Genomic DNA, 21,552 nt, shown 5'->3' on the forward strand with positions numbered 1-21,552 from the left:
CAGATTTGGGTAAGGTTTTTAATGTCTCTAGGTTTCAGCAAAAGGGATATAACTGTCTCCACTTCACAGGGTTTGTGTGAAAATTATTGGAGAACTTGCTTGTAAAGTGCTTCCCAGCATGCCTGGCCAGGTTCCAGGTTATTCACAGTCAATGTGGTGCAATTTTAGACGTCATAATTCTACCTTTATTTGGGTGGCCATTTGATTAAAGCCTGTCTCCCCCACTGATCTGCTCATGCTCTGAGGGTCAGGACCCTGCTCTTTTTTGCCCACTTGTGTTCCAGATCTCAGCAGAGGGACTAGCTCATGGTTCTGCTCAAAATATGTGCTGAATTTATGAAGCTGTTATTGTTAAGCAGAAGTGAGTACTTGGGCTTACTGATTCCAGTCATAATTATATCTCTAGGAAAAAAGAAAGAAAGAAAAAGGAAACAAAGAATAACAGCAGAGGTTAATTTAGTTTTTAAAATACACTATACAACTTGCACAACAAAAGAAGAGAATCAAGAGAATAAACCAGAGAGTGCCTGACAGGTTAACTTACTAGGAAATTTTCCCATTTTCTTGACTTGTTCCTTACTTGATATATTTTCAAAATTAAAAAGCAAGTGTTTGTTGCAACAAAGTAAACAATACAATAAATCACATTTGAGGCAAAAATAATTCTTTCTTCCTCTCCTTCCTATTCCCACCTATTGTAAAAGTCAGTATTAATAGTGTGGCATCTGTACCCTTATATGCTTTGGTCCTTGCTCATACAACCACATATAGGCCTACAGATACAGATATGGATATGGATGTAGATACAGATATAGATATAGAGACATATGATATTATTGGTTTGTATTTTAAATTTTTATTACAAGATATAAAAATAAAACTACATAAAACATATAGAATAAAAATAATTTGAATAAAATAATAATAATAAAGTCAAAACCAATGTAAAAATTATCCACATAAAGATCAAAGATGCTTTCAGAACTAAGCAATCCCAGTATGCCTTTTTCTATCCTGAGATAACCATTATCCTAAGTTTAAAAAAAAAAAAAGTTAACTTTTTTTATTTTTGAGAAACAGAGAGACAGAGCGCAAGTGGGAGAGGGGCAGAGAGAGAGGAAGACACAGAATCCAAACCAGGCTCCAGGCTCTGAGCCGTTGGCACAGAGACCAACAAAGCTCGAACCCACGAGTGAACCATGAGATCGTGACCTGAGCCAAAGTTGGACACTTAACCCATTGAGCCACTCAGGCACCCCTATCCTAACTTTTGTAATAATCATTTGTATGCTTTTTAAAGAAGTTTTGGCACTTATGATTACATTCCTAAATATAGTATAGTTATGCATATTTGAATATATTAATCGCTTCATAATGTATGCAGCTTAGGGGTGTGTCTTGTATCTCCTATTCATTAGTTTGTGAGAATCATTATTACTGTTTCCACCTGCAGATGTTCACTTTTATTACTTTACAGCAGTGGTACTCAGAGTGTCCACCTTGAACCATCCACGTCAGCAGTATCCTAGAAACAGGTTAGACATGGAATTTTAGGTCTCTACCAAGATCTACTGATTCAGAAATTCTGGGGATGAGGACCAGCAATTGGTTTTAACAAGCCTTAACTCTAATTACCTCTCAAAGGTTCCATTTCCAAATACCATCACACTGAGTTGTTAGGACTCCAAAATATGAATTTTGGGGGCACATAATTCCGTCCACAGTACTTAACATAACAGTTTTTATTGAATGGGATAGATTTCCAAGAGTGCAGCAGCTATGTGGAATTATCTAGTAAATAGTACCAGGTCGATATCCACAGATGTTGTAACAATTCACATTTTTGCCACTATACATGAGAATATAGGAGAGTAATTTTTTCATCTTATCCCCACCAGCACTGGAATTGGTTATTTATATCCTTTTTCTATTTTTCTATTGAGTTGTTTGCTTTTCTGGCCAATGTATAGTTCTATTTATATTATGTCTGGCATTACCCTTTATAATTCCTCTATACTGGAAATAATTTTCCCTATCATTTGTCCACTGCCTTTGTTTTTAGGACTGTTGCCACATAGTTAAAAATTACATAATCAAATATGTCCATCGTAACTTGGGTTCTATAGTCTTGATTAATAAAGTGTCTCTTATCCCTATATTTTTAAATCTGGGATTTATTTATGAATATATTATATGATAGAAATTCCACTATATTTTCTTTTAGATAGCAGGCACTTATATGCATTCATTTAATAAATAAACCACCTTTCTCAGCTAAACTGAAGCACCAACTTTGTTGCACGCATGTTAACTTCTCATATATTCTGGGATTTATATCTGGCTTTCCAATATTGTTTTTCTGATTTATTTTTTTTCCAACAACAGCTTTTCACTTATTTGATTGCAGTGTAAGGCCTTCACTCCTTCCTGTCAACTCAATTCAGTTGAGTAGTTGAGTGCCTTTCTCCCTTTCTCTCTTTCTTAGTTTCTGTATTTGTCTAGATTTTCTGGACATTTGTTTTTTCATATGAACTCTAAGATTATTTTAATTCAATATTTTTAAAAACTCTTGTTCAAAATTGAATTGTACATGTATTAGATTTATGCAATAACTTTGGTAAAAGTGTCTTTTTAATGATTTACTTGATATACTTTATTTCTTCTGTTTTTATTATGTTATTATTGGTTTTGGAGTGTAGCTTTCCTGTTTTATTTTTTCCTTTTGTGGGGAAGGTTGATTGAATCACTACTTTTCCTCTTTCTCTGTATTAAAGCCTAGAAAATTCCCTTCCCTTTTCTGGATCTCATAGGTTAGCACTTAGTTCTCTGATACAAGAAAACCAGCCTCCAACTACTTTTCCAGTGAGATGTCCTTCTTTTCCACTGCTTTTATCCTCCCTCCAACTAGTAAGCAGTTTGAAACACTTTCATTTCCTTCAACTCCCCCCTCCCCTCTCCTCCCAAGTGTTGCTGAGATAGACTAGTATTTTTAGTTCTAGACTATTATTAGAATTTCCCTTGCAGTATTCCAGAAATTATCTTCTATTTCAAAAGTCCTTGTTTAGCAGTTACACTACATATTTTCAGCACTCTACAAGTATCCAAGGTTTATGGCTCACCACTTTTCACCTCCTATTTGAAGATGTAGTGGGTTTAACAGTGACCTCCCAAAAGATATGTCCAAATCCTAATCCCCATTCCCTGTGAATGTGACCTTATTTGCAAATAGGGTCTTGCTGGAGGTGATATGTTAAGAATCTAGAGACAAGATTATCCAGGATTTAACATGGGCCCTAAATCCAATGACTAGTGTCCTTAAAAGAGAAAAGGAGATGGGGATTTGAGACACAAGGAGAAAGACCATGGGTGAAGACAGAGGTAGAGATCGGAGTTATGCTGGTACTAGCCAAGGAATGTGAGGAGCTGCCAGAAGCTGGAAGCAGTCCCTGGGCAGATGTGACTGCTCCCAGACTATCGAGACCAATGTCAGGGCCACTTCCATCTGTACTGTTGGACTGAGGTCAGTGGGTCTACCACTGGGTAATCAGAAGGACGTGTATCCCCTAGCTGGACAGGAGTATTCCTGATCTGCAGCTGAGAGGGGCTGGAGCCAGGTCACAGGCCAATTCAGGGTCCCCAGCCAGGGCTGAGGTTGGCTGGCCCATTACACAGAGCAGAGGCAGGCACACTCCTGCTGAGTCCCTGCTGGATGGTGCTGATGGCAGCACCGATGTCAACAAGGACTGTTTCCGGGTCTGTTGCTGGAACCCTGGGTTGGCCTGTCTGTCACCTGGGCATGGGCCTGCCATCTCAAAACAGCCCTCTTTGGTTTGGCTCCACTAGGGTTTCACAGTCTCTTACCTGGATCTCCAAGCTCCCACAAAGGCACTTTTGTCCATGGACAGTTGCCAAATTATTGTTGCTGGCAGGGGATATGAGCAAGAGACCTCCCGTTACACTGTCTACTGATATTACTGCAAGGTTGATTCTCTCAGATGGCTTGTGAGAGAATCAACATCTCTACATCTCTATCCTAGCTTTTGATGGGTTTCTGGCAATCTTTGATGTCCCTTGGCTGACCTCTGCCCTCAGGTTCACGTAGCTGTTTTTCTGTGTGTATGTGCGTGTGTGTCTCCAAATTTTCCCTTTTTATTACGACACCAGTTGTATTAGAATACAAGCCCATCCTACTGCAGTATGACTTCATTTCAACCACTTTGATCTGCAATGACCTTATGTACAAATAAGCTCACATTGTAAGGTACTGCTGGTTAAGACTTCAACATGAATTTTAGGGGGATGTGGAGCTTCCTGGAAAACAAGTAGAGTTCTTCCTAAAGTGTAGGAAACTAGGATTTAAGAAAATGAGCTTACTTTATTTTGTGAAATCATTGGAAATATTATAGATGAATTTCTTAATTATATGTGTATGTGCTTTATATATTCATATCTTATGATTTCAAGATACCCAATGAGCTTCATATTCTACAGCTGTTTTAAAGTAAAAATGTTATTTTGCCCTTCTCTTTAACTTCTTTTGTAATTACTACAATGATTTGGATCTATACTCAGATGTCACACAGAGAAAAGAAAATGTAGGTGTTAATCATCACCAAAAAAGCCTTTCATAGTCTGCAAACTGTAAGTTAGTCTGGTTAGTGTAACAAATCCAAATGAACATGCAAAGGCCCACACAATAATTGCAGCTGTCATTCAGCAAATGAGCCAAACTCCTTTTCTAATTGTGATAGAAAGAGAACGGAAAAAGGAGAGCAAGGCTTCTCTGATGGTGTGACTATTGATATGTAGGAACAGTAATGCGATTGGAAGACCAAGAAGCTGGGACAGCAGCATTAAACCAGGATCCAGAAATAAATACAGTGAGGGAGGGTAGGATCCAAATAGTGATTGGCCTTGTGCCCCTAGAATCTGCCGAGACCACGTTCCTGGATATGCTTTCTTCTAGGAATTTCTTAATTTAGTCCAACAATTTATCTTTCTAATAGCACAATTTTCTAATAAATAGAATCCACAGATCTCTGAGAAGACATTCTTTTAACACATGGCCAAAGAAGGAAAATATATCTTCAATATTGCTGTAGGACTTAAATAGGTATTTTAATTTCATTTTTTGCACATTTTAAAGAAACTATATTAATTATTAATTAATCTTTGAGGGCAGACTAACAACTGTAGCGAATACGTCCTAAATCTCAGTGATTTAATATAACCAATGTTTGTCACTTATGTTGTATCAGATCTGGGTCAGCAAGGAGTTGTGTCATTATTCAAGCACGTTTAATCTTTTTAATCTGGTAGTTTCCTCATTTCTTTCTCAGAGTCCTCTACCAGATCCTGTTCAGGTGGTAAGACAAGAGAGTGAGCGAAAAGTATCACCCAGGATGTTTTCTTTTTTAAAAAAATGTTTATTTACTTATTTTGAGAGAAAGAGAGAGCCAGCAGGGGAGGGGAACAGAGAGAGAATCCCAAGCAGCCTTCATGCTGTTGGCACAGAGCCTGACATGGGGCTCTACCCCACAAACCATGAGATTATGACTTGAGCTGAAATCAAGAGTCAGACACTTAACCAACTGAGCCACCCAAGGGCCCCTCACCCAGGATGTTCTTATAGGCCAGGCTAGAAATGGCAAATATCACCCCACTCATTCATGGACCAGAAATTGGCAACACGACCCCATGTCAGGGGAGGTTAGTTTCTAAACTGTACCTCTTGTCTTTAGAAAGAAAAAGAAGTTTAACAGCCATATAGCAGTGCCCTGCCACACACTGGAACACAATAATTCTAATCTGTCATTATCAAAACAGGTGAGAGGTAGATAGATAATGTGTGTGTAGGGACTCTTAACGCATTGACAGTGTAACTGAAATTCCAGATAGAATCTTTGCCTCCTTAAGCTAACAAATTCACTCAGGTATCAGAAATAATTGCATGCATAAAAAATGTAACAGAAAACTGAAAACAAAGAGGCTTGCCATCGGTTAAGTCCATGCTTTGATAAGCCTATGTACTTGAAAATAATGCAAATATTTCTCGGGATGATTGATAACGCAGGCTCTAGTTATTTCAGGCAGACTTCTCCCCAGTTGCTCAGTTCACAGTTAGTGAAGTTCTATTAGCCTGGGTTCTATTGAGATAGTAAAAATCAAGGATATACTATTTCTAAGAGCATTTATATTTGCACTAATACACAGCTCACCCTATTTTTTCCCTTTCATAACCCTTGTAAGTAATTAAATAATGTATTTTGGGGGGAAGTATCTTTGTTAATATTTCACTAAGTTTGTGTCAGCATGTGGAAAGTAACAGGACCATTACAGCCTACCTGAATGCTGTTTAAAGAAATGGAAAGATTAGAAATTCTGTCCTCATGCTAGGGCCCGCTATTACTTCTTGAAGGTCAAAAGTAATGCTTGGCACTTTGAAGAGAGGAGTCTTGCAGGATCTTGACTGATGGAAACATTTATATGCAGAGATATGTTGCCATGTGTACTCCAGGGATACAGATCATATCCCACTTTGACCATAGCCAATTACCAGTAGAAAAATAATGTAATGGAAGTCTCACCACTTTTCTTGGGAGGTGTCATGCCCCTCTGAGGCATTGCTGGAGATATTACAGTGCCATAATGAGACTCATAATTCATGTCAGCCCGGAGCCTTTTCATTCATTTATAAATGTTTTAAAGCCCTATGATTCATAGTGCCATGAGCTGGTCTTCTTTCAGAACCGTCATGCTCCCATTAATACCAACCATTCTTGCTTCTTGCCAACAGACAAGCCCTGCAGTAATATATCATAAAGTTTAGTGCTCTCCTTGAATTGTTATAGTCAAAATTCTTTCCTAGGTGCTCAGTTCGTGTAAAAGAAAAGTTTTTAGAGAAATACTGAAATTTGAGAAAGAAATCAAGAAAGCGAGGAAAGATCTCTTCACCATGTAAGATGTCCGTCTAGAGTTATTCCCCTTTAGTAATATAATGCCCATTTTCTTTGTATGCAGAATGATTATACTCTAAGAAAAGGGCTTCAATGCTTAACTGACACAAAGCTAAAATGAAACTGGACACCTAAACCAGAATACTTAAAATAAGAAGTCTTTTGGGGCATCAATCTGATTTTTTTATCTCCTTCCTAACAAATACCGTATACAATGTGTATCTTTTTTTTAAATCTCACTCAACAATTCTTTTTTCTAGAAACAGTTAAACATTATTCTATTAAGCAAATAAAAGCAGTTTTTAAGATTGTTCACAGTCACATGGCATAAAACACATGTTGTCAAGGTGCACGTTACCCTGCCATTGCTGAGGCCTTATCTCTACACCTGCCGTCCTTTGCTGGCAATATCCTCCCCAGAATTGTTTGCCATTCTACTTGGCATGGTTGATTTGTTATCACCGAAATCACAACGTGGCACAGCAGTGTGGCACTGCAGAAATAATCTTTTATCCTATTCCATTCAACATAGTTATTTGGACCCACCCATTGTTTGAAAGGTCCACTGAATAAGGCTCTATCCAATTCTGGTTCCTGAGCTAATTTTGATTTAGGTAGGAAGTAACAGCTACTGATGCCTCCTACAACAGGGCTTGCAATTAGTTTCCTCTGCCAGATCTGGAATCCCATTGTCTAAAGATGACTTCTGCAAGTCTTTGTTTTTGGTCTTCCCACTGCCTTATGTTGTTAAAAGAAAGCCTGGTTTGGGCGCCTGGGTGGCTCAGTTGGTTAAACATCAAAATTTGGCTCAAGTCATGACCTCACAGTTTGTAAGCTCGAGCCCTACATCGGGCTGCATGGAGCTGGCTTTGGATCCTCTGTCCTCTTGTCCTTCTGCCCCTTCCTTGCTCTCTCTCTCTCTCTCTCTCTCAATCTCTCTCTCTCTCTCTCAAAAACAAACATTTATGAGAGGGGGAAAAAAAGGAAAAAGAAAGAAATCCTGGTTCCACTTCTTGAGTTTCAACCCACCACCTCTCTCTGAATCCTGGATTCATGGCTGAGGGGTCTTCTGCTCCAGACTCTCCATGGCTCTCACTGGGGAGAAGAATAGGAAATAGGAGAAGCATGGATTCCAGAGAAAAGAAAAAGGGGGCCAAATTAGAGGTCTGTTTCAGTATCTCTGAATGATTTCTAGTCAATTCTTTTTTCCCTTAAAAATAAATAATTAAGAATAAAAAACAAAACAAAACAAAACCCTAACCCTAGGGATTGCCTGGGTGGCTCAGTGGATTAAGCATCCAATTCTTGATTTTGACTCAGGTCATGAGCTCACAGTTCATGGGATTGAGCCTTGTGTTGTGCTGACGGCACGGAGCCTGCTTGGGATTCTCTCTTTCCCTCTCTCCCTCTCTGCTCCTCCCCTGCTTGTGCTTTCTCTCTCCCAAAATATTTTTTTTTAAAGTTTAAAAAATTTAAGAAATAAAAATAAAAAAAATTTAACTCTAAGAGAAAATAAACCAATAAACAACTTGGGAGACAGATACACTTAGGATCAGAGTACAGCCTTCATTCTAATCTTAATATTATTCTGTCTCCTTCACTCTCCTTACGGGTTCACATTTTAGGCTGAGTAGTAACTACCTTACTTCACCCTAAATCTGTCATTGTAAACCATCAGTTCAATTTATTTCAGCAGATCTCGATTAGGCAATGACTATAGTAAGTAAGTGGTTGAGGGCTTATGATATTCCAGAAACTTTTCTAGGAGTTTTATATGTATTATATAATTCACTGTTCAATAATCTCCATGATGTAAATATTATCATCATTCTCATTTTACAGAGAACACATCTGAGATACAATGAAGTTAAGAAACTTGCCCAAATTCACACATCCATTACATGATGGAGCCAGGACCTGAACCCAGAAGGTCTGTCATCAGAGGCCACACTCAACACTATAGCCATGCACATGTCATATATGTACATACAGAAATTGTCTCAATGATTCCAACACTCAAGTTGGCTATTAAAGAAACGGGAATATATGTGCTGTACAACATATGCAAAAATCTGCTTATAAATACTCAAAGCACAGCTGCTTTGCTTGTAGAACTTTGGCGATTCTGGCAAATAAAGCAATGCTACATTTCACATTTCATGATAATTTTCATTCATTTTATTCTCCAAACCAGCTCCCTTTCTTGTTTTAACAGGAAATGATAAAAGTGCCATACTATTTAGCAGTGTTTTTTAAAAGTGTGTTCCATGGAGCATCTGTATCCAAATCAAATTTTCAGATTCAAGGTTTTTACCCCAAACTTTCTGCATCAGGGTCTGGGGTGGGGCTTAGGAATCTGTAGTTTTACAAGCTCCTCTGACACGTTCAACATTTCTAGAATTTGTGTTGGAAACTCAGAGCTTCCTGGCCAGCTCTCAGTTTATCACTTTTAGCCTGCTCCAATTCAGACTAATTAGTTAGAATATACTGACTATCCACTCTCCAGTCTTAATTAGATATCTAAGAAATATAATTTCTTTTAAGTTGTTTGCACAGCCTTGATCTCTCCCACACAGATTGCAAAGAGAAATAAAGAAAACTCACAAGCTTGTGTCCCTGATTATCCAGTCCCTACTAAGTGAACATGTTTCCCTCACTGCCTTATTAGCAGATACATCATTTATACTTTCCTCCTTTAAGTGTTTCTTTAAAAAAATGTTAATTTACCTTGAGTCAATTCTTCGCTAAGCACTGGCTCTAAATGTTTCATAACGTGTGTTCTACACGTGTCTTAAATCCAGATTTCAACCTCCTAGTGTGCTTCCGAGGAAACTTTAAAACATTTTTTGAAATGTTGAAAGGTATTTTGAGCAGAATAGCGTCCCACCAGATTCATGTCTCCCATTGTGTATTACACTACCAACATAATTTCATTCTTGCTCAGCCATAGTTAAAATTAGCTCGGAAGCCAGAGATTATTGCTACCAACGGAGTACTTTACCACAACCAGCAAGGCTTCCTATGCCTTGCCCAGCTAATGTGTGCAGCAAGTGAATGGCAGGATCCCAAACAATAGCTGTGGGTCAGCTGAGGCAGATGCTATAACTACATCTGCGGGATAGGCCGCCTGGGTGAGCCTGGCTGGCTCGGTTGGTTGAGCATCCGGCTCAGGTCATGATCCCAGAGTCATGGGATTGAACCCTGCGTTGGGTGCTAAGCATGGAGCCTGCTTAAGATTTTCTCTTGCTCTCCCTCTGCTCCTCTCCTCTGCTCTCACTCTTTCTTTTTCTCAAATAAATAAATAAGTAAATAAATAAAATAGTAAAAGTAACATGGCAGGGACATACTGAGAGATAACTGTAAATGGTGTAGATTATTTGTAAACTGTTAAGAAAGGTCAGAAGAAGAGCAGATCCCCTGGGTAACATTCAGAGTTACGATGATTAATTTTGAAAAGGGCCACTCCTCAAAAGCTGACGCATTAGTGGGTAAAACAGAGTGGGATAGGAGTACATTTCCCACAATCACGTAGAAAAGAACACAATATGAGAATATATTTTACAAACCACAAAGCCTTATACAGGCTTTATTATCATTCTTATACATTGAAAGTACAGCTAGTCAAATGTCAATCTTTTCAAGCCTCTGCTAAATTTGTATTTCACTATTGGTCATATTTCTAATTTATGTTTTCAACTGCATTGAAATGTCATGCTTACAAATATTAATCAAAATAGGGTGACCACTATCTGGCACACATGGAAGTCTTTTAGCTGGAGATTGGGGCAAGTAGGTATGAGATATATATATATATATATACACACACACACACACACACACACACACACACACATATACGTATATATACATATATATACATATATATACGTATATATGTATACATATATATATATACACACACATACACACACACACACACACACACACATATATATAGTGTTACAAGAGGCTTGTTCTTGGGTGAAATAAGCATGGTTTTTCTCAAAAGTCTTTACCTTTTACATCAGAAGTAAATGTGAAGTGTGTTACATCAACTTCAAAAATATTTCTTAATTATACTGTTAATATTAACAATTTACATTCAAAGCCTAGAAGCTTGTGACAAAATAACTTAAGAATTCCAATTCCATCTCCTATATTTGAGTAAGTAAAGTATTTTTGGCTATACCTAATAACATTAGAATGATATTGAATTACATTAAATCAATGTGCACTATTCTTGTTAATTAAATGAATTATCTGGGTTGAGAAAGTACACAATATATATCTACTATAACCCATAATTTTGAAAATAATCGTTGTCATTTACAAAAAAAAATATTTCCTGGTAAATTTGGTATCTATCTTTCGGGATCCACTCTAACACTCAAGTTATCTAAGGGCCCAAATTTTAAAAGGTGCAATTCTGACCTCCCTATTCAAAGCCCTCCTTGCTGGAGGTTGCTTGCCTATTTTCTCATTGATAGCTTCTTTGAAGTCATCAAGCTCACTCTTAGCACTCACTGGGACTTAAGGTTTAAGTAGAACATTTCTGAGTTTCTAACACTCTGGTTCCTCTTTCAGCAACCTCAGATCACCACAACCCCAATCCTACTATGGACATTATACATACCGAACACTAATTTTGACGGGTCAGAGTTCCAATTGCAATGATACCTACTCAAGTATTTGGCTCCTTTATTTTTCATTGCTTAGTTCTTTGCTCTCCACTTTTTTTGTTTGGCTGAACTGCGACAAACTTCTCCCTGGTAAGGAAATGTAGCACTAATCGTGGTTGATTTAGCAAAAAAAGCTACTATCTTCAATGGCCAGGATATCCAGGGGTTGTAATTAAGACATGTCCTTAAGGTATGCCCTCATCTTTCTTTAAGCCAGTTTTACTGAATTAAATAACAATTTGGTTAAGTAATCTATCTCATACTACTGAAAAAATAAAGCAACTCTGAATTTAGATTTTTTAAATAACTAATTTCTCTTTTTTCTTCCTCCCTCCCTGCTTTCTTTTCTCTATCGCTTTCTTTCTCCCTTCCTTCTCTCACTTTTCCCTTCCTTCCTCCTTCCCCCCTTTCCTCCCTCTTTGCCTCATTGCACTCTCTTTTTATTATATTTTGCTAACTGGCTTTCTAAGCATTAATGAATGGAATAGGATAGTTTCTCAAAATAATTAGCCGTGCGTCAAAAATAATTCCAAATAAATCTTCCAAAGTGGACCAAAATAAGGAAATTTCCCCTCATTTTATTAAAAAACTAATGGTTCAATAATGAGATTCTATGAAAAATTTAAAGCACTTGTGATTTTTTTTTAATCTACACTTTGTGTACTTTACTTTTCAGTGGTTTAACACATTTTCCCTTAATTTCTGTTAGAAAAATGTGTAACTTCACTAAAACCTCTACCCTGCATGAGCCTGAAATAATTAGAAAGGCATGAAACTTTTGATAATGCATAGCAAACAAAGAGAGACCAGAATATCAGCAGATGTGCAGGGCTTCACTCAGACGGTAAGACTTAATGTGAAGAATAAAGAGTGCTTAGAATTTGGATGAAGGGGTGGATGGGTGGAGGAGAAGATAAGGAACCGTTATCAGGAAGGGGAACAGATATAGCAAAGATAGCAATGAAATATTACCTATACTTCCTTTTCAGAGTGTTTGTGTTTGGGGCAATTTCCATAAATGTATTAAAGGAATCTCTTACCAGTGGTTGAGACATATTTAGAAATCTTGCTACACTGATTCCCAATATATTACTGTTTACCTACTTTCTTAGGCTATTCACTGCGTAGTTATGTTTAATTTGTTAGTTTACATTATGTTTATCTGTTAACCCCAGATTTCAGAGATTTACCACAATACAGATTTATTTTTCACTCACATTCCAGGCCAATTCCAGGGCTCCTAGTTGGCAATTAGGTGGTTTTTGTTCATCTTGAGATTTAGGCATGTGGATCCTTCCATCTGGCACCTGCACCATTCCCTTAGTGTCTCTTAACAGGTGGGACAAGAGAAGACATACCAACCTCATCAAAATCTTGGCCAGAAATTGATCACTTCTGTTCACAATCCATTAGGAAGAATTGGTCACACAGCCCTACTTAAATGGAAGGGAAGCTTAGGAATGTAATTTTTGTCTGGGCAACTGTTTTCCCACAGCTCAAACTATGGGAAGCACCAGTTTTGATGGATAGTTAGCTATCTCCAGCATACTTACCAAAAGTGTTAGCTTTCTATAGATATACTTATACAATGTGGAAAATTTAGAGGAAAATATTCAAGAATCCTTAGAATTTATCCATTTCTTTAAAAAGACACTTCAACAAGTAAATAGTCTTTGAAAGTACCTCATATTCTGCATTTCGGTCCTATAATCTTAGATTTTTGTATAATAGTTTGGCAACCAAATTGTAATTTGCCATTTTAATTATTTTCATATAATGTTCATCTCAGCTAGAATATGACACATGTTCTCAGCTCATTAACATTTCCTGATTTTAAAGTATTTCCCATTCAACTTCCTTTCCCAGTAGGTCAAGTCCCCAGGACTTTCATTGTGGTTGTCTGTGGATACCACACAGAACAGTCACAGGGAAAAATATATAGACTCTGAATTATTCTGCAAAAGGGTCCTAATTGGGTTCTCCCTTTCATAGAAATAGATCTTTCATCAGTGACAATTCAGTACAATTAGGGAAGGTCTCCTATAACTTGCCATGGGTGCAGTCAGTTGATACTAATGTTTCTTTGGGAAGCACTTGAATAAATGATGTCTCATCATTTTTATGTGAGAATTCCGTAGCATGAGAGTTGCCTTCCAATTCAATACTTAGGACTGAACTATTTTAATTCCAATGGCTTTACACTGAATTCTAATTTCTTTCTTCTTTTTTTTAATGTAAACTTTGCTGTGTGGCTTCTTGAGGCATATTCCACATACTTATTTGATACCTTCTAATAGGCCTCTCCTTTATCTAACCTTGTAAAGGATGTGTTTTTCTATACAGAAATGACATATTAACAACAATAATACTGGCATTGCATTTAGAGCTTACAAAACTACTTTCTACCTTATTCGTTTAACATTTAAAACAACTTTGTGAGACTCAGAGAATGATTTGCCAAAGGAAACACAGCTGATCAATAGCAGAAATGATTTTTAAATTAAGTCATTAGATTTGCTACTACATGATGATGCCCATTTAAATTTATTACAATGCATGAAACTGAAATAATCTGAGAGTCATGAAACTATGTTATTGATAGTAAGTGCATAGAAAGGTATCAATATGTAAAGCTTCAAAATGTATGTAACTATATTTGTAAATATTGGTAATATGTAAATATGCAGAACTATGAGTTCACATGTCATAAAGGGTGGAGAGAATGAATGGATGAGTGGGTTGAGTGGGTAGAGAAGATAAGAAAGAGCTATTCAGGAAGAGGAGGTGATTCTTGTGTAAAATCAGGAAAGAGAGGCTGTGTACAGACACTATGGGGACACTGAAATATATGGTGAGAGGGGGTTGGGAGGAGGGGGAGAAGAGTGATAAGGAAAGAAGCTAGTTAGATCAGCTAAGAAGGCCTAAGTCTGAAGAGCTTTGAAAGTCTGGCAGAGAAATTTAGACTTGACTAACAGGGTGACATGAACCAATGTGATTTCATGAGATAGAAATATTAGGAGAAAGTGCTTTACAGAAGGAGATATTTGGCAGAAGACTGCCTGATAGCTTGAAAACAGAAAAGCTGAAGTCAGTCAATCTGTTGCTGCCAGATCAAGATGTGAAAAAGATTTGGAGCTGGTGGCAATGAAGTGTGAAACAAAACAGAGGCCACGGCTCAGGGCTACATTGGGCAAAAAGAATAAATTGTTAAAGATAAAGCTTTAAGGTTTTAACCAAGGAAGACTGGAAGAATGTGGAATTCAGGAATAACCTGTTTTCAAAAATAATGGTGAGATAATCTAAGTCTAGTTGTCAAATTACAACTTATTGATGTCAAAATAAATACCTCTTTTCTAATGTAAGTGCTTTTCTTATTTATTTTCTTATTAGAGAGAGAGAGAAAGCGAGCAGGGGAGAGGGCACAGGGGGAGGGAGAGAGAGAGAGAGAGAGAGAGAGAGAGAGAGAGAGAGGATCTTAAGCAGACTCCATGGTCAGCACGGAGCCCAACAGGGGCTCAATCCCGTAACCCTGGGATCGTGACTGAGCCCAAATCAAGAGTCTGATGCTGAACCGACTGAACCACTCGGGCACCCCCCAATGTAAGTGCTTTTCCGTTGATTGTCATATTTCTAAGCTATGCAATTTTGATTTAATTCCCCAGTATTAGAAATTTCAAAGAGACTGTTTATTAGATAAATATTTAACAACAGAGCCCCTTTATCTGTTTTTTAAAAGTTTATTTCTTTTGAGCGAGAGAGACTGAGAGAGGATGCATGTGTATGTGTGCGGGTATGGGAGGGGCAGAAAGGAACAGAGAGAATCCCAAGCAGGCTCCACGCTGTCAGCACAGGGCCCCATGCAGGCCTCGACTCCATAAACCGGGAGATCATGAGATCATGACCTGAGCTGAAATCAAGAGTCAGTCACTCAACCAACCAAGCCATCCACGCACCCTGTCACTTTATCTCTTAAGAATAGGATTCTTTGGGGTGTCTGGGTGGCTCAGTCAGTTGAGCTCTGACTTCAGCTTAGGTCATGATCTCACAGTTTGTGAGTTTGAGCCCTGCACTGAGCTCTCTGCTGTCAGCACAGAGCTTGCTTTGGATCTTCTATCCCCATCCCCCACCCCCACCCCCACCCCCCACTGCTGCCCCTTGCACCTTTCCCGCTAGCTCTCTCTCTCAAAAATAATTATAATAATAAAAATAAGAACAGGATTATTTTACCGTCCTGCTGTGACTACTGTGTCAAAAATAAGTCAAATACTAAATGTCTTCATAGAACAAGCCTGTATGTTGTTCATACTGTGAAGCTATTAATTCTGACCTTTAGAATAGCTTGCCAATTTATACACAAAACAGGACTTTGGCTATTGGACTTTGAAGTAAACACGCTTAAGACATTGTTCTTCAAAACAGCTGGTATTTATAGAAACACAAAAAATTTTTAGAGATTATATTTCAGCCTCCAATTTTACAGATGGTAAAATAGAATTTATCCAAAACACAGATCCAATTAGTAGCAGAGATGGACTGGGATTTAGGTTTTTGACTCTGGATTCAGTATTCTAGAATATTCTTTGTAGAACATTAACAATAAATGTGAGAACTTGGATGCCAGGAATAGTTCGAAATTTATATCTATTACCTGAGAAATACTACACAACAGCCCAATGAATTGGTTACAATTATGACACCTTCCTTTCCAAGAAGAGCAAATGAGATGTGTACAGGTGGAGTAAAGTCTGATTCACTTACGCAAGATTACATACTAATGAAGCTGGAATTTGAAGCCAGGTAATCTGGTTCCACAGGCTGCACCCTTGCTGCTTCCCAAGCCTCAGCCCCAACTCTATTCTTTCCAAATGTTATATGTGCCAACTTGCAAACAGAGAATAGTAAGTATAAGGAAATGAAATAATGGAACTCCCAACCATGTTCTGCCTTTTCTGTTTTTTCTTTAAAAAAAAATGTTTATTCTTGAGAGAAAGAGAGACAGAGCACGAGCAGGGTAGGAACAGAGAAAGAGGGAGACACAGAATCTGAAGCAGGCTCTAGGCTCTGAGCTGTCAGCACAGAGCCCAATGGGGAACTCGAATTCATAAACCGCGAGATCATGACCTGAGCCGAAGTTGGACGCTTAACCGACTGAGCCACCCAGGCGCCCCCATGTTCTGCCTTTTCAACCAAAGATAATCTGTAGTTTTTGGCAAGAGGTTATTTGATCATTAAAAGCCCGAGGCAATTACTATTACAGACTCCAGTCAGTGTTGAGAGTAGTAGGGCATTCAACCAGGAAAAACAAACTGAAAAAAAAAAATCTTTCTTATTCCACTGTTCCCAGGACCCAAGGGAGACTGAATTCTGTGAAGGAAAACCTGAACATTAGGACATTGAGAATGAGGACTCTAGAAGATGGCAAAGTGTAAACAAAGATGCTGTGTTTCAGTAATGAAGGAGGTGGACGCATCAAACACTGCAGGAAATTCAACGAAGAGTGGGATTGGAAAGTGGTTTTTGGATTGGGGCCGTCAGTGAGTTTTGAGAGAGCAATTTCACTGGAACCTAGATTGCAGAAGGCCAGGGAATGCACATGAAGAGGTAAATGTATGCTGCATGCACCCCTCCAGTTTATAAATGTGTAACAAAACTGGATTACATTTCAGAAAGTTCACCTTTGCAACAGTCAGACTGAGAATATTTATTTTAGTTTAAAAATTGTTTCTTTAATAAGCTGTTACTGTTTAATAAGCATGGAACAAGTATCGAAAGGTTTAAAAAAGTAAGCAGTGCAAAGTCTTCTTCCCTTCCGCATTCACCATCTGCACTGTTCCCATCTTTTCTTTTGAGTAACTGCTCTACTTATTTCTTCATCTTTTTTTTTGAGGTATTTTTCTTTAAGTAAGGAAAACATACACATATTTTGACATGATGGTCATGTACTATACTGTTAAGGATTTCTTTTGTTCCCCGTTAAATGCATCTTGAAGACTTTTCCCATCAATACATGGGTTTCCTTATTAGTTTTTAAGATTTGGACAATATTCCATTAGGGATGCAGTACAGTTTATTTAACTTGTTCTGTATAGAGGAAAATTAGGTTGTTATATAATGTTTGCTGTCACAAACAGAGCTGCTCTGTTTCACATGTATATCTTTGCACATATTTCATTTATATAAATGCAAGTAAACCTCTTAGGTAAATTCCTGGAAGTGAATTTGCTGGACTGGTTCGTTTTTCTTAAACCATTACAATATTGTTATATACTGTCGAAGTGCTAACTACTCATGGATACTGTGCCAATTTGCCATCTCTTAATCAATGCGGGAAAATACCTGTTTTCTACATTTTCACCAATCCTGTGTTATCAAATTTTGAAATTTTATTTTGCAAATCTTATAGCTAAAATAGGAGATCCTAATATAGTTTTCAATTACATACTTCTTATGAATGAAAAATATTTTATTATATGTTCAAGAGCCATTTGTAGGTAGGGATTTTTGATTTTGATATTAGGATCTAGTTTTAGTGCCCTAGGATTTTAATTGCTACTTTTAGGAAACCACTGCTATTTTATTCATGGTGAATATTCCTTAGGCATTTGAGAAAAGGGAATAGTATCGATTTTAAAGATACAGTATTTGATATTTATCTATTAATTATATCATTTAGCATATATATATATATATATATATATATATATATATATATATATACTAATTTTGGACTGTTACAAATAATTTGTAAATTATAAATTGATAAATCACAAAATTTACATAGTTGTATTATTTATTACACACGCACATATACACACATATACAGACACATACACCAGCTTTTTGCTTGTCTAATTGATCTGTCGTGGAAAAGCAGTAGTAAATTTTTCTCCTATTACTAGTATGTTTCTATTTATCCTTGTTTTGACGAATGATGAAATGATGATGCCCTGTTGTCTGGTTGGTAGATATTCATCAATATTTTATTTTCATTTTGAACTGCATGCTCGAGCATTATAATGTGTCTTTTCATTTTTAACTGCATACTTTAGCATCATAACACATCTTTCTTCACTTGTTTAATGCTTTTTGTCATGAATTCAACTTGGTCTGACATTAAGATCATGACCTTCGCTTTTTTTGTTTGCATTTGTGTAATACAGCTTTGCCCATCCTTTTATTTTCAGCTTTTGCTGTGTGTTCTGTGTATTAGAACCATGTACTTCATCGACATTAATGATGGCTGTATACCACACAATCTTGGATTTCATTCACATAGACTACTGGTATCTTTAGAGTAGTTCAGTGCACACATAATTTTGTCTACTTAAGCCCTATTCAGAATAGAATTGGGCTTTGTTTTGTGATCTAATCTGAAATTACTTTCCTTAATAAGTGAATCCAGTTGTCCAAAACACAGATATGTTTAGCCTTACATTTATTATGTTACTTTGAATTATATTTTCTGCAATCATAATTATCATCATCATCATCATCATCATCATTTTATCTTTCAATATGTGGCTTGTTTTCTTTCATGGTGTGTGTGTGTGTGTGTGTGTGTGTGTGTGTGCGCGCGCGCGCATGTTTCATTAGTTCCCCAGTAAGAAAAAAATAATAAAGTTGCAAATTTTTTCCTTCCTATTCATCTTCCCTCTCCCTTGCACAACTTTATATTAGTAATATTATTTGTTTTCACTTTCATGTAATGCATATCACATTATGATATGCCTATAATTCTATTACTTTGTCATCCAGTGATTAGGAATGAGGCAATCAGTAAATTTAGTGTCTACTTCCTTCTTTACCCTTCCAATTTTTGTCAGTGACATTTCTAATTTATAGGACATACAATACTTATATTCTGATGTGTCACCATAAACCCTTAGTTCTATTGTTAAGTATATTCAATGTGCCTTATCTCACAGTGGCTAAATTTATCCTCCTGTAGTTTCCTTAAGGAGGGATCATGGGAATAAAAATCTCTGGTTTCTTGCACGTTGCAAACTACTTCTCTGTGGGCTTTATACCTGGAAGTCAGTTTGGCCATATGAAGAATCTTTGACTCACGTTTTTTTTTTCTTTAGAGGCTTGATTAGATCATTGTCTTCTGATAGTACACACTAGTGGAGGCTGAGAGAGCCTAATTTTTGCCACCTTTTAAGTGACATCAGTTTGCCTGACTATGCAGAAAGCTCTTTATCTTTGTAATCTGGTATATTTCCTAGATTATATTTCAGTATTGACTTTTTTAAGATTACTTTCCCCTAGAAGGTGATATGTCCTTTCAATACAGATGTGTAAGTCGTTCTTTAAAATAATTTCAAAAAATTTTCTTGAATTATATCTCTAAATATTTGTTTTGTGATTTTATCTTGGTTTTTCTTCAGGAACTCCAATTATCTGTATGTTGCATCATCTTTGTCTTTTTTTTACTTAATTATTTTCTATTTAACTTTATCGTTAGTTTTATCTCATTTTCTTTACTTTTCTCATTTCTATTCTCTGTTTCTGACATTTTCTACAGTGTTTATTTGCTTATTCCTTCTAATATACTTTTTATTTATTCGCTGATTTTTTTTCTTATTTAACATAAGTTCACTGAGCACACTGTCATCTCTTCTGCTCTTTTGCCATCTTTTCCCTGAGATCTGCATTTCTGTTCTAGAAACAACTTCTTCACTAAATGTTGTTTGTTGTTTTGTTTTAATTCAGGGAAAATTTTTGGTCCACCTTTTAATAGGTTCCACATCAACTTTTTTTTTGTTTGGGATTTTTTTTTGGGGGGGAGCATCCATTTGTTTTTACATTTTCTGACATTTTCCTTTCTTTTTCCCTTTTAGCATCTTTATATGAATAACATGCTAATCATTTTTTATATTTGCCTTTAAATGAGTTGCACTAGTTCTTTGCAAACTGTTATTATTACTTGTCTTTTGACGAGCTGGGCAGCTATTTCCAGAAATTCTTACCTGCTGGGGTGGAACAGAATTGTAGTATACTTATATTTCAAAACCTAAGGGCTTTCTTCTAAGCTGCCACAAAGACAAACTTCTTTCTGAAAATGTGATTTTCATGTAACACATCTCCTCAGCTTCTCTGAATGGAACTTGTTCCTGAGGGACATTCGGCACGAAGCTCTCACCCCATTTCTCTCACCTGCTATTCCAGTACACAGCATAGTTTTTATACATGACATGTATAAAAGCATGTTCAATTTCTTTAGGAAATGCATTCTTTGAGGGGCTTTCTGAAATCTTCAGCTGCTAGGTTTTCTCCTCAGCTTTTCCTTATCTATCTGCTAATTTCCTGCATTCCACTGGAAGCCTTAGATACTCTTCGAAGTATCTTGTAGTTTGTCTTCAAATTTCACTACAAATAGAATTTTTACTTTTGTCATCAGTTCTCCTGGTTATTTTGGGAGAAGAAAGAAGGCTTAGTTTATGCAGCTACATTTGTCTTGTAAATCTTTTTCTCACTTATCCATCCCAAGTGGTAAAGGACATTAAAGCATTACAACTTGCCTGTCTTTCTCTGAGTTTTGTGATTTTCAGAGAACTGTGGAGAGGAATACAAAAACAATCAAAAAAACAAAAAAACAGACTCTATTTCTAGTTTCACATCACTGTTTTTGACAATCACAGTTCCCTTCTCTTTTATGGTTCATGTTACATCAGTACCATGGGCACAAAAGCAAATCTCACTTCCGTTTCTTTTCTGTATTATTTCCTTCACAAGAGCCTGTGTCCTTCTGCCTTTCAGGGGCCCAGAGCCATAAAGACTCTTTGAGGGTTGGCTGTTTCTAGCCATTGCCAAGACAGACATGTTGCACCTGCCCTATAGCTGATACTAGCCACTGGCTCATCTCTGTGTATAACTCAAGTTTCTGAACTTATGATATGAAATTATGCAGGCTCCGA

At 37.0% G+C, this 21,552-nt stretch overlaps 1 long non-coding RNA gene across 3 annotated transcripts in view; it reads right to left on the reverse strand.

Moving 5' to 3' along the window:
• Positions 1-21,552, reverse strand: part of LOC122213541 — a 205,505-nt gene that overhangs the window by 54,521 nt on the left and 129,432 nt on the right. Inside the window, exons 5-6 of one of the 3 annotated variants that reach the window (XR_006199577.1) lie at positions 12,853-12,964; positions 11,649-11,722 (exon numbers count right to left, since the gene is read on the reverse strand). This is a non-coding gene — a long non-coding RNA (uncharacterized LOC122213541). Of the gene's footprint in view, positions 1-7,978; positions 8,052-11,648; positions 11,723-12,852; positions 12,965-21,552 lie in introns of those variants that run through there. The other 2 variants (XR_006199576.1, XR_006199578.1) reach the window with 2 other exon arrangements.

This window comes from Panthera leo, chromosome A2 (genome assembly GCF_018350215.1).
Source record: "Panthera leo isolate Ple1 chromosome A2, P.leo_Ple1_pat1.1, whole genome shotgun sequence".
In the NCBI taxonomy this organism is placed as follows: Eukaryota; Metazoa; Chordata; class Mammalia; order Carnivora; family Felidae; genus Panthera; species Panthera leo.